This window comes from Miscanthus floridulus, chromosome 15 (genome assembly GCF_019320115.1).
Source record: "Miscanthus floridulus cultivar M001 chromosome 15, ASM1932011v1, whole genome shotgun sequence".
NCBI lineage: Eukaryota > Viridiplantae > Streptophyta > Magnoliopsida > Poales > Poaceae > Miscanthus > Miscanthus floridulus.
Window position 1 is genome coordinate 20,081,224 of NC_089594.1, and position 14,109 is coordinate 20,095,332.

Below are 14,109 nucleotides of genomic sequence, written 5' to 3' on the forward strand. Positions count from 1 at the left end.
GCACTGGGTGATGTACTTCGACGGCGCCCTTAACATCAACGGTGCTGGTGCGGGCATTCTGTTTGTTACGCCAACCAAGGATAAGCTACGTTATGTTCTTCGGATACACTTCCCGGTCTCCAACAACGCCGCGGAATATGAATCATGTCTCCATGGTCTTCGTATAGCCATCGAGCTCGGCGTCAAACTCCTAATGGTGTATGGGGACTCCGCATTGGTTATCAACTAGCTCAACAAACACTGGTCCTGTTCCAGCGAGAAGACGGATGCTTACTGCGCTGAAATCAGAAAGCTTGAAGGAAAATTCTATGGTATCGAGTATCACCACGTGGTACGTGACCAAAATCAACTCGCCGATCACTTATCCAAGCTCGGTTCTTCTCGCGCCGCGATCCCACCGGGGGTTTTTATTCAAGATCTCCTGGCACCATCCATCAAAGAAGATAAGGAAGTTGAAGAAGTTCCCCCTGCCGAGCAGTTGGTACTTGTGGTACCTTCGCCGGTCGCCGATTGGAGGGAGCAATTCATCAAGTACCTCACCAGCACCAAGGTACCCGCAGACAAGACTGAGACTGAACACCTAGTTCGGAGGAGCAAGCTTTACGTGCTGGTGGATGGCAGCTTGATGAGGAAAAGTGTCAAGGAAGGGATACTACAGAAATGCATCACCCAAGAGGAGGGAGCGAAGCTGCTTCTTGAAATTCACTCTGGTTCCTGCGGTAACCATGCGGCCTCGAGAACATTGGTCGGTAAGGCTTTCTGAGCAGGTTTTTATTGGCCAATAGCCATCACTAATGCAGAAGATCTAGTCCGACATTGTGAAGGATGCCAATTCTTTGCTAAGCAAGTACACGTACCGGCGCAAGAGCTGCAAACCATCCTAGCTTCCTGGCCCTTTGCATGCTGGGGACTAGACATGATCGGGCCTTTTAAGCCAGCACCAGGTGGTTTCCGGTACGTGTATGTCGCCATTGACAAGTTCTCCAAGTGGATTGAATATAAACCGCTCGTCTCGGCTACTGCAAAAAAGGCAGTTGAGCTCTTTGAAGATATCATCCATTGATTCGGTCTACCAAACAGCATCATCACCGATCTCGGAACTACGTTTACTGGACATCAATTCTAGGACTTCTGTGAAGACCGTTGCATCTCCGTCAAATATGTTTCTGTTGCCCATCCAAGAGCCAACGGTCAAATCGAACGGGCGAACGGTATGATCCTTGATGCCCTAAAAAAGCGACTGTATCAAAAAGAAGAAAAGCACCCTTGCAGATGGCTCAAGGAACTCCCAGCTGTAGTCTAGGGACTGCGTACTCAAGCTAGTCGCAACACCGGCGTGACTCCATACTTTTTGGTGTATGGCTCAGAAGCAATACTACCAGCGGATGTTGTTTTCTGAGCACCTAGAGTGGAAAACTATAATGAAGAGCAGGCCGAGGCTGTTCGGTCTAAGGACGTCGAGAGAGCCAAGGAAGAGCGCCTAATCACCTGTGTTCGTACAGCTAAATATCTAGAAGGCTTGCGGAGGTACTACAACCAAAACATCAAAGGTCGTTCATTTGCTGTTGGCGATCTCGTTCTCTGCAGAAAACAAAAGACTGATGGTTTGCACAAGCTCTCTTCCCCTGGGAAGGGCCTTATATCGTCAAATAGGTTACTCGACCATGTTCTTATCGCCTAAATGACTTAGATGGAGTCGATGTTCCCAACTCGTGGCACATCGAGCACCTTATACGTTTCTATCCTTGAAACACTACAGATATATACTCTACAAATTTTTATTCAGTAATGTACTTTGGTCTCCATAACTTGTCTCCGTTTTGTCTCTATTATGGATTAACAACCACTTGTGGTCATCGAGTTGTATGCTACTTCATAACGAACTCCAGTACGTAATCGCCGTAAATACACCGATCATGAATTCTCCAAAACGCCGAACACAATTTCTCCAAATTGCCGAACGATTTCTCCAAAACGCCGAACATGATTTCTCCAAATCGCCGAACGATTTCTCCAAAACGCCGAACACGATTTCTCTAATTCGCCGAACGATTTCTCCAAATCGCTGACCACGATTTCTCCACATCGCCGAACACGATTTCTCCACATCGCCGACCATGATTTCTCCAAATCACCAAACACGATTTCTCCAAATCGCCAAACTCGATTTCTCCAAATCACAGAGCATGTTTTCGATATAGCAAAAACATTTCTTGATTGGAAAGAAACATTTTTTCTTTTCTATTCTCTTCGGAGATGACCCAGTCTCTGACTTCTCCCTGCACGTGCTACGGGCTCCGCGCTCTGCGTTATGGGTGGTCGGCTGCGGTCCTTTGGTCACACCTATTTTTCCTACATGTCTATGGGCTCCACGGTCGACGTTATGGATTATGGGTCAGCCAAGGCTGAGAGTTCAACATAGAATACATTGCTCAGATGCCGTTTGTTTTGCCTTTATCTCCAAGTTCGTATAACAACTGCCAACCAGAACACGTTCAGCGCTGTTTTTTATGGAAAGGACTCAGCCACCAATTTTTCCCTACACGTGCCACGGGCTATGCGCTCTACGTCATGGGTGGTCGGCTGCGGTTCCTGGGTCATGTCTGTTACTCCTACACGTGCACGGGCTCCGCGCTCGACGTTATGGAGTATGGGCTGGCCAAGGCCATAGGAATCAGTAGCAGACCAACTGGTCGGATGTTAATTGAACTATGCATAATTGCGCCAGGTTTGAAACTTCGAAGATTATTTCGCCGAACTACAAGCAAAACTGCATATATTACAAACACCTTATGACAAATATTTGATAAGTACTTGTTTCTTGTGCTATCGCGTTTTCTAATACACAGTCAAGGTTTTATAGATGGTCTTCTATAATCGGATTAATGAGCTCCACCATCACCATTCGTCTCGTCAAACAGATCTATATCGTGGGCCAACACTTTTGCTGCTTCCTCCACTTCATCCTCCAGCTGCTGGGTCTTCGTGTCGCTCAGTCCTTCTGCGAAACCACCCTCTATGGATTGAAGGTCGGTGGTCAGATAATGTGACCGAACAACCATAAGGACATGGGTAGCGACGCTAGTAATGGCATCGCGGTTGAAGGTTTTGAAGTTTTCCCATGCTGCCTTGCACCTCTAAATGACGGTGTCCGAGTGTTGCCGCCTGCCGTCGTGCTGAGTGGCCGTCTTCAGGCCGATGCAGTCAAGCACCAGCTTAATTGTGGTGACTACAGTATCGAAGTTCTCCTTCTGGACTTTGGCCTCCTGCACCAGCACATCGAATTGTGCTTTGGCTTTATGACAATAACCTGCGAAAGTTACAATGATCCATTATACGAGGAGCTACTACAAAAATGATACTGACAAGAAGCAATTCACCTTTCAGCTCCTCAGCAAGCTTGTCCACCCACTCTGTTTCCTTTGCCTTTTCCTGGCGAAGTTGATCGATGGTCTGGCGCATCTGGCCGAGCTCAGCATCTTGCTCTACAAGCACAACAGTTGTTAACGGAACTGAGGCTGTTCAGCAAAACTAAAGTACATTCGTTGATGTACCGTACCTGCTTTCTGTTTGGATACACTGTTGAGCTATTCACTTTTCCTCTCCAGCTGCTCGGACGCACATTTTAGTTGGTCGGAGATAGCGGCTAGCTGCTTGGATTGGCTCCGCACTTGCTCGGATGCAGCCGCCAGCTTCTCTGTAAGGACCCCCTTTTGGTATTCCAAGTCCCGCGCGTTGGACTTCGCAAGGTCTCATTCGCATTGGGCTCGCTGGATATTCTTCTCTGAGAGGTTTCTGGCCTCCTTGAGTTTTTCGTTCTCCGCTGCAAGGGGCTCCATTCGCTTTATTAGATGGCGGCGCTGCTCGGCAACTCGAGATATTTCCTGCAACAAATATGATGACATTATTGTTAACCAATGCCAACAAACGACTAGGACTTTTCCAGAAGAAGTATTCACCTTGATCTGTTTCATCACACCAGTAAGGGAAGTCTCCAGTCTCCTAAACTCCTTGGTGGTGTCCTCCTCTTCAACAATAACTATTTCTTCACCACGCTTTCGGAGGATCTGGACTGCTTGAGGTCAAGGTTCGTCGCGTATGATCTCCTCCACCTCGTCCTCTTCCATCGCAGCTAGGGGGACCACCTTGGGGCTTGGTGGTCGGATAGCAGTTCCGACCATGCCCCCTAGAGAATTGGGGACTGCCGTCTGTTTATTTGACTCCAAAAGCTTTTTCGCCCCCATTTCTACCGTCGCAGAAGGAGCTATCGCCGATTCACTCGCCATTGTAGGCAGTCGCTCGCCGCCAGGAAGTTCACCAGGGGCAGCAATTGGCTCCCCTGCATGCTTTCGAGCACTCAGGGACTCCAGGATGTGGTCGCTGTCGTATCCACCGCTCCAGGACAAGTTTCTGGTCGCCGATCAGTCTGAGCGGGTGGGGCTGGATCTGTTGCTTTCCTAGCACTGTGTCAAATCAGTTATTCAGTAACAACATAAGTAAAGAAAATACAACAAATTAACTATAGCACAAGAGTACTTACGGTTTGGTCTAACGGTTCAGTTTCTTGAACCGGCGGTGCCGGCTAGAGCCTCCAGGCACAGCAGCGGGGTCAACTCCTGTGCTTGGTGGGGGAATTCTCGGCTCCTCCTCGGTAGGCGTTGGTTCAGTCTGCTGCTCTAGGGTTGCTGTCGTTTGTTGCCCCAGGATCTCCGTTGCCCGCACCGCGGGGATTTCTGACGTCTACTACGCAGCAATTCCCTCCGCTCAATGCTTAGGGACTCTCCTTGTCGGAGCCTCAACGACTTCTTCGCCTACACCAGTTTGTTGCTCCGTGTGTGGGTAGAGCAGAGGACCTTTTGTGCTCGAGGGAGGATTCGTGAGAATTTCGTCGTCGTCAGACCAATCAAACACCGCGGTTCTTCGTGCTGATTGGTCTGGTCATCATCTAGAGAGATCCCTCCTGGTTTGCGGGGAGCAGTCGTTGCTGTTTTTGTCTTCTTCTATGCCGGATCATCTTCCGCTGGCCTCTTTCCCTTATTTTTTGCAGGCACCGGGGGAGGACTCTCCGTCTGACCAGTGTCCATTCCTCTAGATTCCGAGGAGATACCGATGGAGCCCTCCTCAATTTGAACAGGTCGACGTGCATCCACTGACGGCGGCCAATTGTTTCTTGGTACGCCCGAGAAATACACTGCCCTATCCTACGAATGGATCTTCACATGAGTAGGATCAGTTTATTGCTCGGCAGTATGAATCAAATTCTTGGAAACATAAAGTAAAGACATTCACCTGAGGGGGCAGATTTTTGCAATTGAAGGGCTTCATGTACCCTGACAGCCTGAAGGTGGATAGCGGAGCAAACAGCTCAGCAGTTTGCTCTTCAACATCGCTCCTGGAAAGTATTTCGGGCCTCTCTCAAGTCCCGTCGGTCTCCCCTTTGAATTCATAACCTGGGTGCGCCCTCTCCTTATAGGGTTGTATGCGGCGCACTATGAAACTCGCCGCTACCAATCCGCCATTGGTCTTCCCTCCCTTTATCAAGCTGAGGAGTTCATTCACTTGATCCATGTCGTCCTTGATCGGCAGCTCTAACCAACTCCTTTGGCTTTCTGGGACGTGGTCGGCGTTACAACGCACTGCTGGGTGGCTTTGTCTCATGTAGAACCATCTGGTGTTCCACCCCTTTAGCGAAGTGTTCAGCGGTATGGTAAGATATTCACTAGCCATCCCATCCCGAAGCTGGAGATACACCCCGCCAACCACCTTCGAACCAGCGCCGCCTCTCTTCTTCAGCTAGAATAGGTGACGGAATAGATTGAAGTGGGGTAGGATACCAAGGTATGCCTCATAGAAGTGAATGAAGATAGAGATGTGTAGAATGGTGTTGGGGTGCAGGTTGCACAGAGTAACCCCTCAGAGCTCCAATAGATCCCTCAGAAATGGGTGCACAGGAAACCCTAACCCACATTAGAAATAGTCTTCGAATACTACAGCTTCATCAGTGTGAGGCGTGGGAAAGGACTCACCGAGAGCTGGCCGCCATCCGACGGTCGCGTGGTCAGGGAGGACGCCGACTTCCACCAATCGGTTCAGCTCAGCTTCTCCTGTTCGCGATGGCACCCACTCCTTGTCGCGTCGGGCCACGACATCCGCCTTCTTGGGGCTCGCCTTCTTCGGTTTTGTAGCTCCTCTCTTCGACGCCATCTCTCAGGTCTGTTTAGGGTTCGGCGGCGGAGGCAGCAGCGTTTGTGGATTTGGCGGCGCAAGATGTGAGGAGGAAGATGAAGTGGAAAAGGTGGGAATAGGGACTGCGGTGGCACTGTTATATAGGGTCCTCCCCACTGTTCCGCATTCAAGGGTTTTTTGGGAACTGTTCCCGCGATCTGTGCCGCTGTGATTTCTCCGATGCGATAAATGGGCCGTTACCTGGGCTTCCGTGCAAACCACAGCCCATGGCGCTCATTTATTGTTGCCTTCAGTTGCTCCTCACTGAAATATCGCCGACTTTTTCGCCATTTATTGAGGATCAGTAACTGACACTGTCCAGCCATTGCTCCGATTTTTCCTCCACGGTTGGATTACTCCGATAACTCCGCTTGCAGCTCGGGGACTATTGGTCTTTTCCGTTGGATTTTGGTTGTTTCTCTGTTTCTGACCCTGGCACCATGTGACTGCGTCACCTACTATCAGGCTTGGGGACTAAGTGGGCACACTTCACCTTGCGGTGAATGTGCTGTGTCTCTTTTTGGGCCACGCCCGGGGACTGGCTGCTTGCTCGGCTGGTTTTCTACTTTTCTTCTAGTTTCTGACCCTGGCACCACATGACTGCATCATCTGCTGTCAGGCTCGGGGACTAAGTGGGCACACTTCACTGCGTGGTGAGTGTGCGGGATTTTTTCTCAAAGACTACATGCCTATAGAGGAAGGCTGACTCCTACAGCTTTGTTCAGACTCTAAGTGGGCACACTTGGTTCACTGCGGAGAAATTTTTGATCCTGAACTTGAGCTCCTTACACCCTTATGGCAAGCTATACTTAGGTCACTCTGCTCGGCGGTAGTTCACGCGCTCGGCGACAGGTCATGCTGCTCGGCAACAGTTCACACTGCTCGGCGATGGTTCACGCTGCTCGGTAGTTCAGCATGGTGGTTGGACCATGAGCTTGACTGCTCGGCGTCATTCGCACCTGCTCGGACAAGCTCAAGACGGCGTTGCACAATGGGTACAAGGCGCTCAGGGACTAGCTGTGGTGTGTACGACCCCAGATACCCATGGCAGACCACATGGGCTGCGCCCCTAGGGGTGGCCCAGCCCACAAGAAGAAGCCTTGCGAGGCACGACTCTGCTCAGCGCCTTTCGCAAGACATCGAGAAGATATCCTGAAGATAATATGAGATCTGTTAGGATATGTATGATCCTAAGATTCCTATAATTAGTTATTACTTTCCGGTTATCTCTTAGATCTAACCGACTTGTAACCCTGCCTCTCGGACTATATAAGGCGGACAGGGACCCCCTCTAAAATCACGGCATATCATACGATAGCTAATACAAACCAACAGACCACAGGAGTAGGGTATTATGTCATACTGACGGCCTGAACCTGTCTAACTCATGTGTCTCTGTCTAACACATGATTATGGTTAGTTTATACCTATTTTCATGATGGTTGTGATTAAAGTTCTAATTTTTTGTTTTAATTTCAGTGGGATGGCAGTGGACGATGTTCAGGCTTCTACTGGGAGGAAGAGTATGTTGAACTCATGCAAAAATATCTTTCACAACAGGCAGATACGGCGCCTAATGAGGCAGTGATCCAGCCGAAGAAGCCCAAAGATGTTGCATAATCGGGGGATCTGTCTGTTTTAGTTGAGATTGGTCGCGAAATCCTTGTGCTCTTGAAATGTATTTTAGCTTTAGTTCTTTTAGTGGTAGTTGGGATTGTCTACATTGTAGCGATGCTTTCATAAATTTGTACCTTTTGTGGTGGCACGCATGTTGTATAAATAATTAATTATGATCTAGGTTTTAATATGGTATTTATGTCATGTAATGCAGATGAGCCAGCATTGGATGTACAATGCTGATCGCCGCTCCCAAGAGTTCATTGGCAGCGTGCATTCTTTGTTACGTGCGGCCGAGGCAAACAAACGCAACGGTTTCATGTGCTGCCCATGTGCCATATGTAAGAATATGGTGGAATATCCTTGCTCAAGGACTCTTCATTCACACTTGTTCAAGTCGGGTTTCATGCCAAACTATATTTGTTGGATGAAGCACGAAGAAACCGGCGTTGTAATGGAAGAAGGTGAAGAAGAACAATGGGACGACAATGGTATTATTCCTGTTGGTGCGTGCTTCAATGATACTACAATGGGAGAAGCTGAAGAAGAGGTAGCCGTAGAAGATGAGCCTGCTGATGATCTTTGTCAGGTCATTCGTGACGCACAAAGAGAATGTGAAAGTGAAAAGGAGAAGATCAAGTTCGAGCGGATGCTAGAAGATCACAAGAAATTGTTGTACCCAACTTGTGATGCAGGGCAGAAAAAGTTGGGAACCACACTAGAATTGCTGCAATGGAAGGTAAAGAATGGTGTATCTGACAAGGGATTTGGAGAGTTACTAAAAATCCAAAAGAAGATGCTTCCGAAGGACAATGAATTGCCTGCCACTACCTACGAAGCAAAACAAGTTGTCTATCCTATGGGGCTAGAAATCGAGAAGATACATGCATGTCCTAATGACTGCATCCTGTACCATGGCAAAGAGTACGAGAAATTGGATGCATGCCCGGTATGCCATGCATCGCGGTATAAGATCAGGCGAGATGACCCTGGTGATGTTGAGGGCGAACGTCCATGGAAGAAAATCCCTGCCAAGGTTATGTGGTATGCTCCTATAATACCACGCTTGAAATGTCTGTTCAGAAACAAAGAACATGCAAAATTGTTGCAATGGCACAAAGAAGACCGTAAGGTAGACAATATGTTGAGACACCCTACTGATGGGTCTCAGTGGAGAGCAATCGACAGAGAATTCTCAGAGTTTGCAAATGACGCAAGAAACTTAAGGTTTGCTTTAAGTACAGATGGTATCAATCCTTTTGGAGAGCAGAACAGTAGTCATAGCACTTGGCCTGTTACTCTAAGTATCTACAACCTTCCTCCTTGGTTATGCATGAAGCAAAAGTTCATTATGATGCATGTGCTCATCCAAGGCCCAAAGCAACCTGGCAATGACATCGATGTGTACCTGAGACCACTTATTGATGAACTTCTCATTTTGTGGAATAAAGAAGGTGTACGTGTGTGGGATGAGTACAAACAGGAACACTTTGATCTGCGAGCATTGTTGTTCATAACAATCAATGATTGGCCTGCTCTAAGTAATCTTTCATGATAGTCAAACAAGGAATATAATGCATGCACACACTGCTTCGGTGATATTAGAGGTGTATTCTTGAAAAAATGTCGAAAGGTCGTGTACCTTGGCCATCGTCGATTTCTTCCTGCAAATCACCCCGTAAGAAAGAAAGGCAAGCATTTTAAAGGGAAGGCAGACCACCTGACCAAGCCTCGCAACCGAACCAATGAGGATGTACTCGATATGGTCAATGATGTGAAAGTCGTCTTTGGAAAAGGACATGGCAGCCAACCTGTTTCGAACAATGCTAACGGTCACGCACCCATGTGGAAGAAGTCCATATTTTGGGACCTACCCTATTGGCAAGTCCTAGAGGTTCGCAGCTCGATCGACGTGATGCACCTGACGAAGAATCTTTGTGTGAACCTGCTAGGCTTCATGGGTGTGTATGGAAAGCCTAAGGACACATTTGAAGCACGACAGGACCTGCATTATTTGAGAGAAAGAGACAACCTGCATCCAGAGAAGACAGATGATGGATGCCATTACCTACGTCCTGCCAGCTACACTCTAAGCAAAGAGGAGAAGGAAATCATGTTTGAATGCTTAAACAACATCAAGGTACCATCTGGATTCTCCTCGAATATAAAGGGTATTATAAATGTGCCAGAGAAGAAATTCTGTAACTTAAAGTCCCATGACTGTCACGTTCTCATGACGCAATTACTTCTAGTTGCATCAAGAGGAATTCTACCTCCAAATGTACATCTAGCCACCGTGAAGCTATGTGCATTCCTCAATGCAATTTCTCAGAAGGCAATTGATCCAACTGATCTAGCTAAACTACAGAATGATGTGGTTCAATGTCTCGTCAACTTTGAGTTGGTGTTCCCTCCTTCCTTCTTTGATATCATGACACACCTCCTAGTTCACCTAGTCAAGGAGATTTTCATTCTTGGTCCTGTGTTCCTACACAACATGTTCCCCTTAGAGAGATTCATGGGAGTCCTGAAGAAATATGTTCACAACCGTGCTCACCCAGAAGGAAGCATCGCCAAGGGCTATGGAACAGAAGAGGTCATTGAGTTCTGTGTTGACTTTATTCCTGACCTTGACTCGATTGGTGTTCCTGAATTGAGACATTAGGGGAGACTAAGCGGAAAGGGGACACTAGGGAGGAAAACATATATTGGTACGGAGGATGATTATTTCAATAAAGCGCACTACACAGTTCTACAGAACTCCTCTTTGGTAGATCCGTATATTGAGACACACAAGGATCTCTTACGATCCGAGTTTCCAAGGAAGACTGAAGCTTGGATTATGCATAAGCACATAGAAACTTTTGGCGGTTGGTTGCGAAAAAAATGTCAAGGTGATGAGAGCATCCATGAGCAACTGTATTTATTGGCTATGCAACCATCATGGCATATCGTCACATACAAAGGGTACGAGATAAATGGGAACATATTCTACACAGTAGCCCAAGATAAAAGGAGTACCAACCAAAACAGTGGTGTCCGCATAGATGCCACAGACCCGAATGGGAATAAGCAGACATATTATGGCCGCATAGATGAAATATGGGAACTAGAATATGCACCTACTTTGAAGATCCCATTGTTCAAGTGCCAATGGGTCAAGGTGATCGGAGGCGGGGTAACAGTAGACAACGAGTATGGAATGACAACAGTAGACCTTAGTAATATTGGGTACAAAGACGAACCATTCGTCCTTGCCAAGGATGTGAATCAGGTGTTCTATGTCAATGATATGTCTACCAAACCAAAAAGAGGGAAAAACGATAATGACTCAACCAAAGAGCCAAAGCGCCACATAGTTCTTTCAGGGAAAAGAGTCATCGTGGGAATTGAGGACAAGTCAGACATGTCAGAAGATTATGAAAAGGATGACCGAATTCCACCCTTCAAAGTGAACAAAGACCCTAGCATCTTGGTAAATGATGAGGACACTCTATGGTTACGACGCGATCATAACCAAGGGACATACGTAAAGAAGAAGTTCACTACTGTGCCCACTTGATGATATAGTGATTTAATGTAGTGTGTGTTTGAGATATTATGTAATAATTGTGAATTCAGATGTTTATTATGTCGTGTTTCAAATTAAATCAATGTTTGATTTGGTGGGATTTATCTCTCGAAAAGTTAAATTAGGATATTGAGTCATGAAAAATTAAAATATTAACGTTAAAATGATGTGAAAACAAATTTCCTGTCCAAAACCATTAGTTTTAATAATTTTAATTAAACACTACATTTTTGCATTAACGAAATAATAAATATTAGTTACATTATGTTTTATAATTATAACAAAAAATAAAAAAAGTTAGGTTATAGATTTTTCCTATGTGCAATAAAGAAAAAAATCCATATTTTTAACAAAATAATTTTATGCCTTTTATTTAATTTACTATGTATTTAACAAGACTATTGCATTTTATTAAAAAAATTTGCTCAAAACATGCGGGAAACGAAACTGCAGCCCACCTTTACTCCCGGGTGGGAAGCCCACCTGGGAGTAAAGGTGGGCTGCAGTTTCGTGGCCCGCCAAAAATAACCTTTACTCCCGGTTGGTAACACGCACCAGGAGTAAAGGACCTTTACTCCCGGCTGGTGGCTGGCACCGGGAGAAAATCTCCCTGGTATATAAGCGCCAGTGCCTGGCGCAGATCGATCCCCTCCTCTTCTTCCTCGTCAAACAGCCGCCCTTTCTCCTCTTCTTCCTCACGCCGCCGCCGGTCGCCACCCCACCTCGCGCCGACGACCTCGTGCGGCCCTCCACCGCACGCGCCTCCGCATTCGTGAGGTGAGTTCTCTCGGCTTTTGCATTCCGGGTCGAAGATGAAGAACCCGTGGCCCTGGCCCCCTCTGAACATGGCAAGTTCGACCGGCTTCCCCATCGCCGTCAGCCTAGCGGCATAGTCCTGTATGCGGTCGTGCAGCACGCCCTGGTCCGAGTCCACGACGAGCAGCGGTGGGAAGGCGACGTCGTCCAGCGGGACGCTGTCCGGCCCAAACGGGTTGGCCGTCGGGTCGCACCGACGAGCAGCGCCAGGCGCCACGCCTGGTCGAACAGTGCCGTGCCCATGAGCTGGTGTTCGTCAACAAGGCCGACCGCCTCAGACGCCGTCCTCTCCTCGGTGGCGAAGAAGGGCCAGAGCAGGACGCACCCGGCGATCCAGATGACGGGGTCGAGGGCGAGCTGCCCGCTGCCGTACCGAACGGTGACGTGTGGCGTGATGTTGCCACCGGCCAAGTCGCCGTAGACGAACACCTTGCCCAGGTCGGTCGAGTCATCGGCCAGCCATGGGTCGGCCTCGGCCTAGGCATGGAGCCATGACAAGACGGCCTCGGTGTCGCGGTGCGTCGCGGGGAGGCGGTGCTCGGGCGCAGGCGGTAGTCGGCGGAGAGCACGAGCGACGGGAGCTCCACGGCGAGCCTAAGCGCACCGACATGGAAGTGGGGCAGTTCGAAGCTGCACAGGCAAAAGCTGCCACCGTGGAAGTAGACGAGCACCGGCAGCTTATTATTGGCCGTCGTCGTGTTGTCGTTGGTGGGCCTATACATGCGGAGGCGGAGCGCGTGCACGGCGTTGTAGACGACGTCCTTCCACTGGACGGGCAGGTTGGATGGCACCTCGCCCTGGAGAGGGAGCGCGGAGTACTCCGTGGAGCGCGTCATGGTGCCATCGCTAAGAAGCTGCACGATGCCGAGGCAGTCGTCCACGATGTGCGGCGCGGTGGCTGAAACCGCCGATACGGGCGAGGACGACGACATAGCAGTAGCAGGCTTAGCTGGGGACTTGTCAGAGAGGCAGTAGCTCAAGAGCTAGTGCACTCCTCGGCTAGCTCAACCTCCAGGCTCCAGGCGCACGCGCAACGACGACGACAATGGCAATGGGCTTCTTCTAGGCCTCATTAGGGTTTATACAGCGGAGCACCGCCGCCCTCGTTCGCCCTAGGGTTTAGGGTTTATACGGCAGAGCACCGCCGCCCTCGTTAGGGTTTATACGGCGGAGCACCGCCGCCCTCGTTCGCCCTAGGGTTTAGGGTTTATACGGCGGAGCACCGCCGCCCTCGTTCGCCCTAGGGTTTAGGGTTTATATGGCGGAGCACCGCCGCCCTCGTTCACCCATGTGTACAAACATATATATGACGGAGCGGAGCACCACCACTCTCGTCACACCACCCTCTCTCGCGGCCTAGTCGATCAACATTCGTATTATCGTTATCGTTAACGCTAAACAATCACACTAGGGCGAATTGCGTCGGTGACTAGGGCGAACCACGTTGTTGATGTCACCGACGTGGTTCGCCCTAGTCACCGACGCAATTCGCCCTTGGACGTTTATGTATAGCCCTAATTCGCCCTAGTACCGATGCAGTTCGCCCTAGTGTGGCGAATTGCGTCCGTGACCGAGGGGCAAGATTTAATAATGCATATTGTTCGTAGATTTTACGCATGTAAGCAAAGATTTGACGTACTATATATTGGTTTTGTTTTTTGAAGCTAGATGGCCGACCCGAGAAACATGGATGAGGAGTTGATGATGAATTTGATCAACACTGGCACTCAAGTTGCCGGCGATGATGGTGCTAAAAATAACGTGCAAGAGGATGCAGATGACGGGAGTCAGTACTTAGCTCTTGAACAAAATGAGCAACAACATATTGGCCAAGTATATATTTTTTATTATTAGCTATTTATATTATCATATGTCTTATG

General features: G+C 48.5%; 1 pseudogene; it reads right to left on the reverse strand.

Moving 5' to 3' along the window:
* Window positions 1–3,137: 3,137 nt before the first annotated feature.
* Window positions 3,138–13,161, reverse strand: LOC136507152 (carboxylesterase 15-like; annotated as a pseudogene).
* Window positions 13,162–14,109: the final 948 nt, after the last annotated feature.